The sequence below is a fragment of the Corvus cornix genome, chromosome 6 (assembly GCF_000738735.6).
Source record: "Corvus cornix cornix isolate S_Up_H32 chromosome 6, ASM73873v5, whole genome shotgun sequence".
NCBI lineage: Eukaryota > Metazoa > Chordata > Aves > Passeriformes > Corvidae > Corvus > Corvus cornix.
This window is the reverse complement of record NC_046336.1, coordinates 19158026-19164220: the sequence shown is the minus strand read 5'-3', so window position 1 is coordinate 19164220 and position 6195 is coordinate 19158026. Positions and strand designations below refer to the sequence as shown.

At 46.5% G+C, this 6195-nt stretch overlaps 1 long non-coding RNA gene across 1 annotated transcript; it reads left to right on the top strand.

The window, feature by feature from the left end:
* The first annotated feature begins 888 nt into the window (after positions 1-888).
* On the top strand, positions 889-5813 carry LOC109146011. The gene is made up of 2 exons (XR_002047766.2): positions 889-1408; positions 4719-5813. It is a non-coding gene; the product is annotated as an uncharacterized LOC109146011 (long non-coding RNA).
* The last annotated feature ends 382 nt before the right edge of the window (positions 5814-6195 follow it).

Here is a 6195-nt window from a genome sequence, read left to right as displayed (position 1 = left end):
GATGCCTGCCCTGGCACCGCAGCCGGTCCGTCTGTCTGTCCCCCGCCCAGCTGAAGCAGGGCACACACCCCGGGTCAAGGGGACATGGCATTGGGTGGCAGCGACGGCAGCAGTGGTTTTTGTTGTTGTTTCCCCAGAACGCTGTGCAATATATTCCGATTTTTTTTCTTGTCATTAAGCCAGTGCCTCGGAGATGATGATGTAGTCCCTATGTGGGCCGCAGAAAGCACTTCGAGCCGTGCTGGAGTCGTGCTGGGTGGCTCTGATAGCAGAGCTAATGGGAGCGAATGGGATGCAACGAACTGTTCTAATGACACCAGCCAGGGAAGAGACAACAGTAAGAATAAATAAATGTTAACTATTTTCCTCTTCCAGACATTTGCATCTATTGCCATTAAGTTCATTTAAATAAGAGAGAGAGCGAGAGAGAAGGGGAAACTTACTACTACTCTTAATAACCAGTGTCTAAAAATAAATTAGGATGCTGGGATGCACTTAAGGCATTTTAAAAATAAGTCTGATTTTCCCCCCTTTTCCTCTTTTTTTTTTTGAAATGTTGGAGGGTTTTAATTTGGGCCAAGTAATTTTGGTGCAAACGCTTGGGCGCCTTTCGTTGGGAAATTGGGAGGAATGCAAACAAGATTTCACTTCATTAAACAGGGGCAAACAGTAGAGAAATTGCACTTACTTATGGAAATGACTTTTAAACATGAACAGCATTTACTTGCATTGCCTTGTGCTGAATTTTTTTTTTAAAAGATTATACATGTGAATAATTCACTGCAGGCCAATTAGATGATGATTTCATTTTTAACCTCTCTTCCTTGCCATCTTGCTGGTTGTCCCTTCCATTACAATTTCCACCCTCTTCTTTCCCTTCAGTAAATCAATAAATATCAAATAATCCCTCTTCCTGAAGTGTCATGAGATAGCTTCTTGGAAAGTGTGCAAGGTGAGAAATCAGAGGATCCCCATCTCTACTGAACTACCCTGGGATGCAGCAGGAATAACTCCACGGGATTTCTACAAGCAGAGCTGCACCCATGTGTTCAGGAATAAGGAATGGGAGAAGTGAAAAATGGACAGGAATGAAATGGGGAGATGGAGAAAAAAAGATCTTCATGTTCTCCGCGCTGGAGAGGGGCTGCACATGCAGGACTCACCCTCTGTGAGGCTCCACTGATCCTGACAGGATCACACTGCTGTGATTTTGCTCTGACCAAGCTAAAAGCAGCATCTGGGTGACTCTGTGACATTGCTGGGGATAAAGTGGTGCCCTGAAACTCTTCAGCATCCCTTGGCCAAGATGCAGGCAACAAAGATGTGGGGCCACTGCTCAAACAAGAGAAGAAGGGACTGTAAGAGGAAGCCAGAGGAGGGTGATGCTGACTTTTGCCAGCGGCCTGTGGTAAGTGGACCTTATAGCAAGTGGACAGAGTTCTCCATGGGGCCTCACTGTTTTTCCCCATCCGACAGATGATAGAGATTCTTGCTGTCATTAACACATTTCTCAGGGTTTCTTCCCAGCTCACTGTGGAAAGCAGTCTGTGGGGTTTCATGCCAGCAGAGTTTGCCAAAACTTTCAGGGTACTGGGAAGAAGGAGCTCCAGAAGACACTGGCTCCCTCTGGGCCCCAGTTTTCTGCTTCTGTATTTCATCAGATGCCTGTTGGCTTAAAGGGGCATTGACAGACTCTGTCCATACAAATCCCAGTCGTGCTTATAGGAAGGCAACACCTGTCCTCAAAATAGTATTTTTCCCAAATATTTAACTCCTGGAGCTCTTTTCAGGAATTAAGTTATGCAATACAGAGCCTAAAAGCCTATAAAAACAACAAATTATATAATTAGTTCATTGAAAAACATCAGCTGATCTGCCTGTTTAGTTTCTTATGTGACCTTTACCTGTATATGAGACTGCTATCTTCCTTTCATCTGCCCTAAAATGAAGGAGAAACTCTGGTGCCTTCTCAGTGAAACTTCCAGTCCCCTGTCATTTCAAGGGCAAGGATAAATTGGAATATCTTCCCTCCTTGCATCACCAACAGTACACCTTTCTTCTTTGCTAAGCAAGAGGTTTTTCCTTGATGTCAGTGGAGTCGCACTGCAGAAGAGCCATTGCTGATGGGGTCTGTTCCAGCCCGTGGGGTGAGTGTCTGTCCTTTCTAGTGGTGAAACAGAGACATGGAGCAGGTAGGACACCTGTTTACTCCTGTATGCCCTGGCAGTAGTGGGACAGCTGGGACCCTGATCAGAAGTAGGACTCTCCATAATTTCATTTCTTCTTCATCTCTCATTTAAAAGTTTATCTTAATGAAAAAGGTCTTCTTGGGAAACTCCCCTCCACATCGCTGGTAGCTGTCACAGCACCATGACACCGCTTCCTTCACCCCCATCTCTGCTGCTTCTGAAGCCATTACCATCTTCCTCCGGGAGCTCTTATCTTGCACTGTCCCAGCCTGATCCCTCCAAACTGCTTCCCAGGATGTTTCATGGTCGTTTTGTCAGTGTGTCCTTTCTCACCAGATCAGATTCCCAGCCTTTCTGTGCTTCAGTGTTTTTATGGCTCTTCACTGGTTACAGTTTTATTGGGAAAGAGGTGGCTGCAAGCAATGACCTGTGATTTCCAAGGAAGGGGAGAGCAAAGAAACTTCAAGCAGCATGGCCTCCCGCTGGGAGCTGTCCCTTTTAGAGCCCTTGTGTCAATTATGACTTCCCCACTCTATTTGTTTACCCTGGGGAAGCCCAGCATGCTCCCTTCAGGGCTCAAGGCAGGCAAATTCCCTGTCCCAGCAAAGGCACAAAGGTCTTTCAGCCTCGGCTCAGGAACTTTGCATTGCCTATTTCTCATTCTACCTACAGCATCAGGACCTAAGCGCCATGAAACAGGTTCCCTAAGGAAAAGGCTTTCACTTTCACTCTGGCATCTCTGTGGTACCTGGCATCCTCCAGCTGGGGCTGGAGTTGAGGAACACAGAGAGCAGTGATCCCACATTACAACAGTCACTGATGCATTAGCTCTGTGACTGATGCTGCTGCCTGTAGTGTAGAGTACAGGACATTTTCTAGCCCCACAGAACTGTTCCTGATAACTATTCCAAACAAACTCCAGCATAGACTCTTTTATCCTGGAATATCCATGCTTGGAGTCATTCAGAGACATCCTCCTGAGAATCTTTGTGGAGAGATAAGCCCAGAAACACCAGCTGTGAAACAGCATTTTGTGCGCTGAGCTCTCTCTGTAGGAGAGGTGCTTCCATCTGCCACACACCTCCTGAACTCAGGAATAGGACCCTTCAGGCTGTGTGGTACCTCTCTTGACCTCAGCAGGTTTATCACCAGGGACAAGTTTAGCTCCATGCACTCATTAACCTGCTTCCCTGAAGGACCTTTGAGGCCGAGGGCTATGTGGGGTGGGCACCCACAGCAGCCCTTTGCCATGGGCACCCTCTTGCTGATCTGCTTGTGCAGCACCTGGAATCAGGAAATGGTCATGGGTCCTGACTATACCCCTGTCCACAAGAGCCATGAAGGTCATCTGCTGGGAAAACAAGGCAAGACAAGGCAAGACAAGGCAAAGCAAACATCCTCTGTGCAGTCAAGGAATCTTGGGCTGAGGAGGACTTCAGAGGTTATTGGTGTATCCGACTCTGAAATGAGCTTTGCTCCTTTCTTCAGCCTCTAATGACAGAGACTCTGGGCAGTGAATCAACAACCTCAGGAAGAGGTGAGCAAGTGTAGGCACCACTATTGACATTCCTGCTGACACCCTCCCTTCAGAGAGCACATCCCTGGGGGCTGGAGAGGGCAGGGCTGGGCTCCCTGAACAAGGGTCAGAGAAGATGCTGGACTGACACCTCCCAGCAGGATTTCTACCCACAGTTGCAACTCTCAAGATCCACCCTTGTTTCCTATATGGGCTCTACAGAGAATTAGCAGTGGCAGAGTGCTGATGGCACTGGAGAGCTGCTGGTCATGCTGTCAAATACCATCAGGGCTTGAAAAGCAATGTCAGCTGCATCCCCTGGGTGTTATATATTTCTTTTCTAAGGCCAGCAGGTGTTAGCCTTAAAGTGGGGTGAGCACATCCATTTCACCCAATCATTGCTGGAAACCATACTATTGAGGACTGGCTGAAACATGACGTTTTCCACAGTGAACTTCAAATGATGTACCGTTTGGGCAGAGCAGGGACAGTTTCCTCTCACCAATATTTCTATGACAGTGTATTTTTGATAGCAGATGAAAAATCCTTCCATTAAAGAGAAAAACCCCTTTTATTTAGCTTTTAAAATAATTTGAACTATTGGTAGGTAAGAAAAAAATTAATCTGGACATCTTTTCCAATTTATTGTGTTTAAAATATAAATGCAGGGTATGTTTCTGGAAATTATCTTCCATTGGAGAAAAAACTGCAGGGCTTGTAGGTCTTTGTAATGATAGGAGAAATATTTAGAAGAAAGAAGAAAAAAACCCCAGTGTTTCTGGAGGAGTTTTGGAAGGAAACATGTCAAGTGTAAATTGGAAAATGTAGAAATACTCCCTGCCTTTCAGTTCTCAAAGTCTAAGGAGACTTTTTATATTAGTGACTCTTGCTTTGTATAAATGATGGTGCCATACTGGTACTGTGCCCTCACAGTGTGTATCAATTCACATTAGAGGACTACACAGACTTTTACAAATGTATTTTCTTCTCCTTCTTCTCCTTCCAAAATACAGATCGATTTCTTTATCTGCTTTGCACGAGTGTGAAGACACCAAGACACAGAGATGGGAGTGGCCTCACTCAAGGTCACACTGCACAAATTATCATGGCAAGAGTCACTCATCAGTTGCTGTGAGGAATAGCAGAGGAAGATGTGGTCCAGCATTATATGTTGCACTACCATCATGGCACTGTCTTTCAAATCCATTCTGAGATCACCAAATCCTCTTGCCATCTCTGACAAGCAGAAGAAACAGAGGCTGGTCCAAACTGACTTCTGGTGCTACAGACACTGAAGTCCTTGCAAAGGGAGAAACTTGGGATGTCACTGGCTGAAGATGCCCCAGGTTACCGTGAAGATATTAGAAATCGAGGCACATGCATATTGTGGCTGTTTTTCCTGACCTTGGGGTCACATGTAAGGAAACAATTGTTGGGAAAGCAAAGGGGAAAAGAAAAGTTATTCCTCTGGGGCCCTGACAGAAGGAATAAGAATGTGGGGGCACCTGGGGTGGCCATGGAACAAAAAACCTGAAACATCTTTTCGCCCATTTGTTCTGCATTTTCCACTCTGTGGGTCCTGCTCCCCTCTTTCCTCGCCCTCCCCCAGCTTGCCTGGTGATTCAGGAAGAAGAGGCCAAGGAGAGTAATATTGTGCTGGAGATAGGACTGGAAGGGCAGTAATTTAGACTCAGAGGCTTATAGTATTATTGCCTGCAAAGCCATTCATGGGAAATGATTCCACCCATCCCCATTCCGCTCCCCCCCCATCCCGCTCTCCTTGCTCTGCAATAACAATAACAGAAATGCCTTCAGGAGGCTTTTCTACTCAAAATGCAGGCAAAGGAGCACTTTTCTCCACCACCCCTCTTCTTTCCCTTCTCTTCTCCCTGCACTCACTTGTCCCCCCTGCCTCTAAGCCTAACTGCTGCTCCCTCCCTTCTCACTCCCCCCCCACGGGATAAAAAAATAAAAATAATAATAGGGGTAATAAGAGAGGAGGTAATGGAACGTTCTCCAACTGGGCACATGTCAGAAGCCATTATATGTGGTGCAGATTTGCATAATTCAAGAAGCATCAAATTAAATTTGCATAATTCCTTTGATTACACTTGTTATTAAATGTAAGTGACATTGATTTACAAAATGGCCCAATATAAGGTTAATAGCAAATGTCACCTTCCAGCAGGGTGAATAGGGTGCGTGTGTGGTGGTGGTGGTGATGGAGGAGGGGGAGAGGGGGGCCTGGGGAGGAAGGCGAGCAGACAATTGATTTCTGCTCCTCTCTCTTCCTTAAAGGGCTCAGATCTCCTTTGCAGAGGAGCTCTCGGCTCTCCAAGGGCTGCACTTGGCTCTCACGGGGATGCAGTGTCATCAGGATGCCCTGCCAAGTGGCATTGGTGCCATGACTCTGCTACCTCCTGCTCTGCACAGAGACATGGCATGGCCCCTGAGCCAGTTCCCAATGGGAGCCAGGCAGGGTGGAAGGAG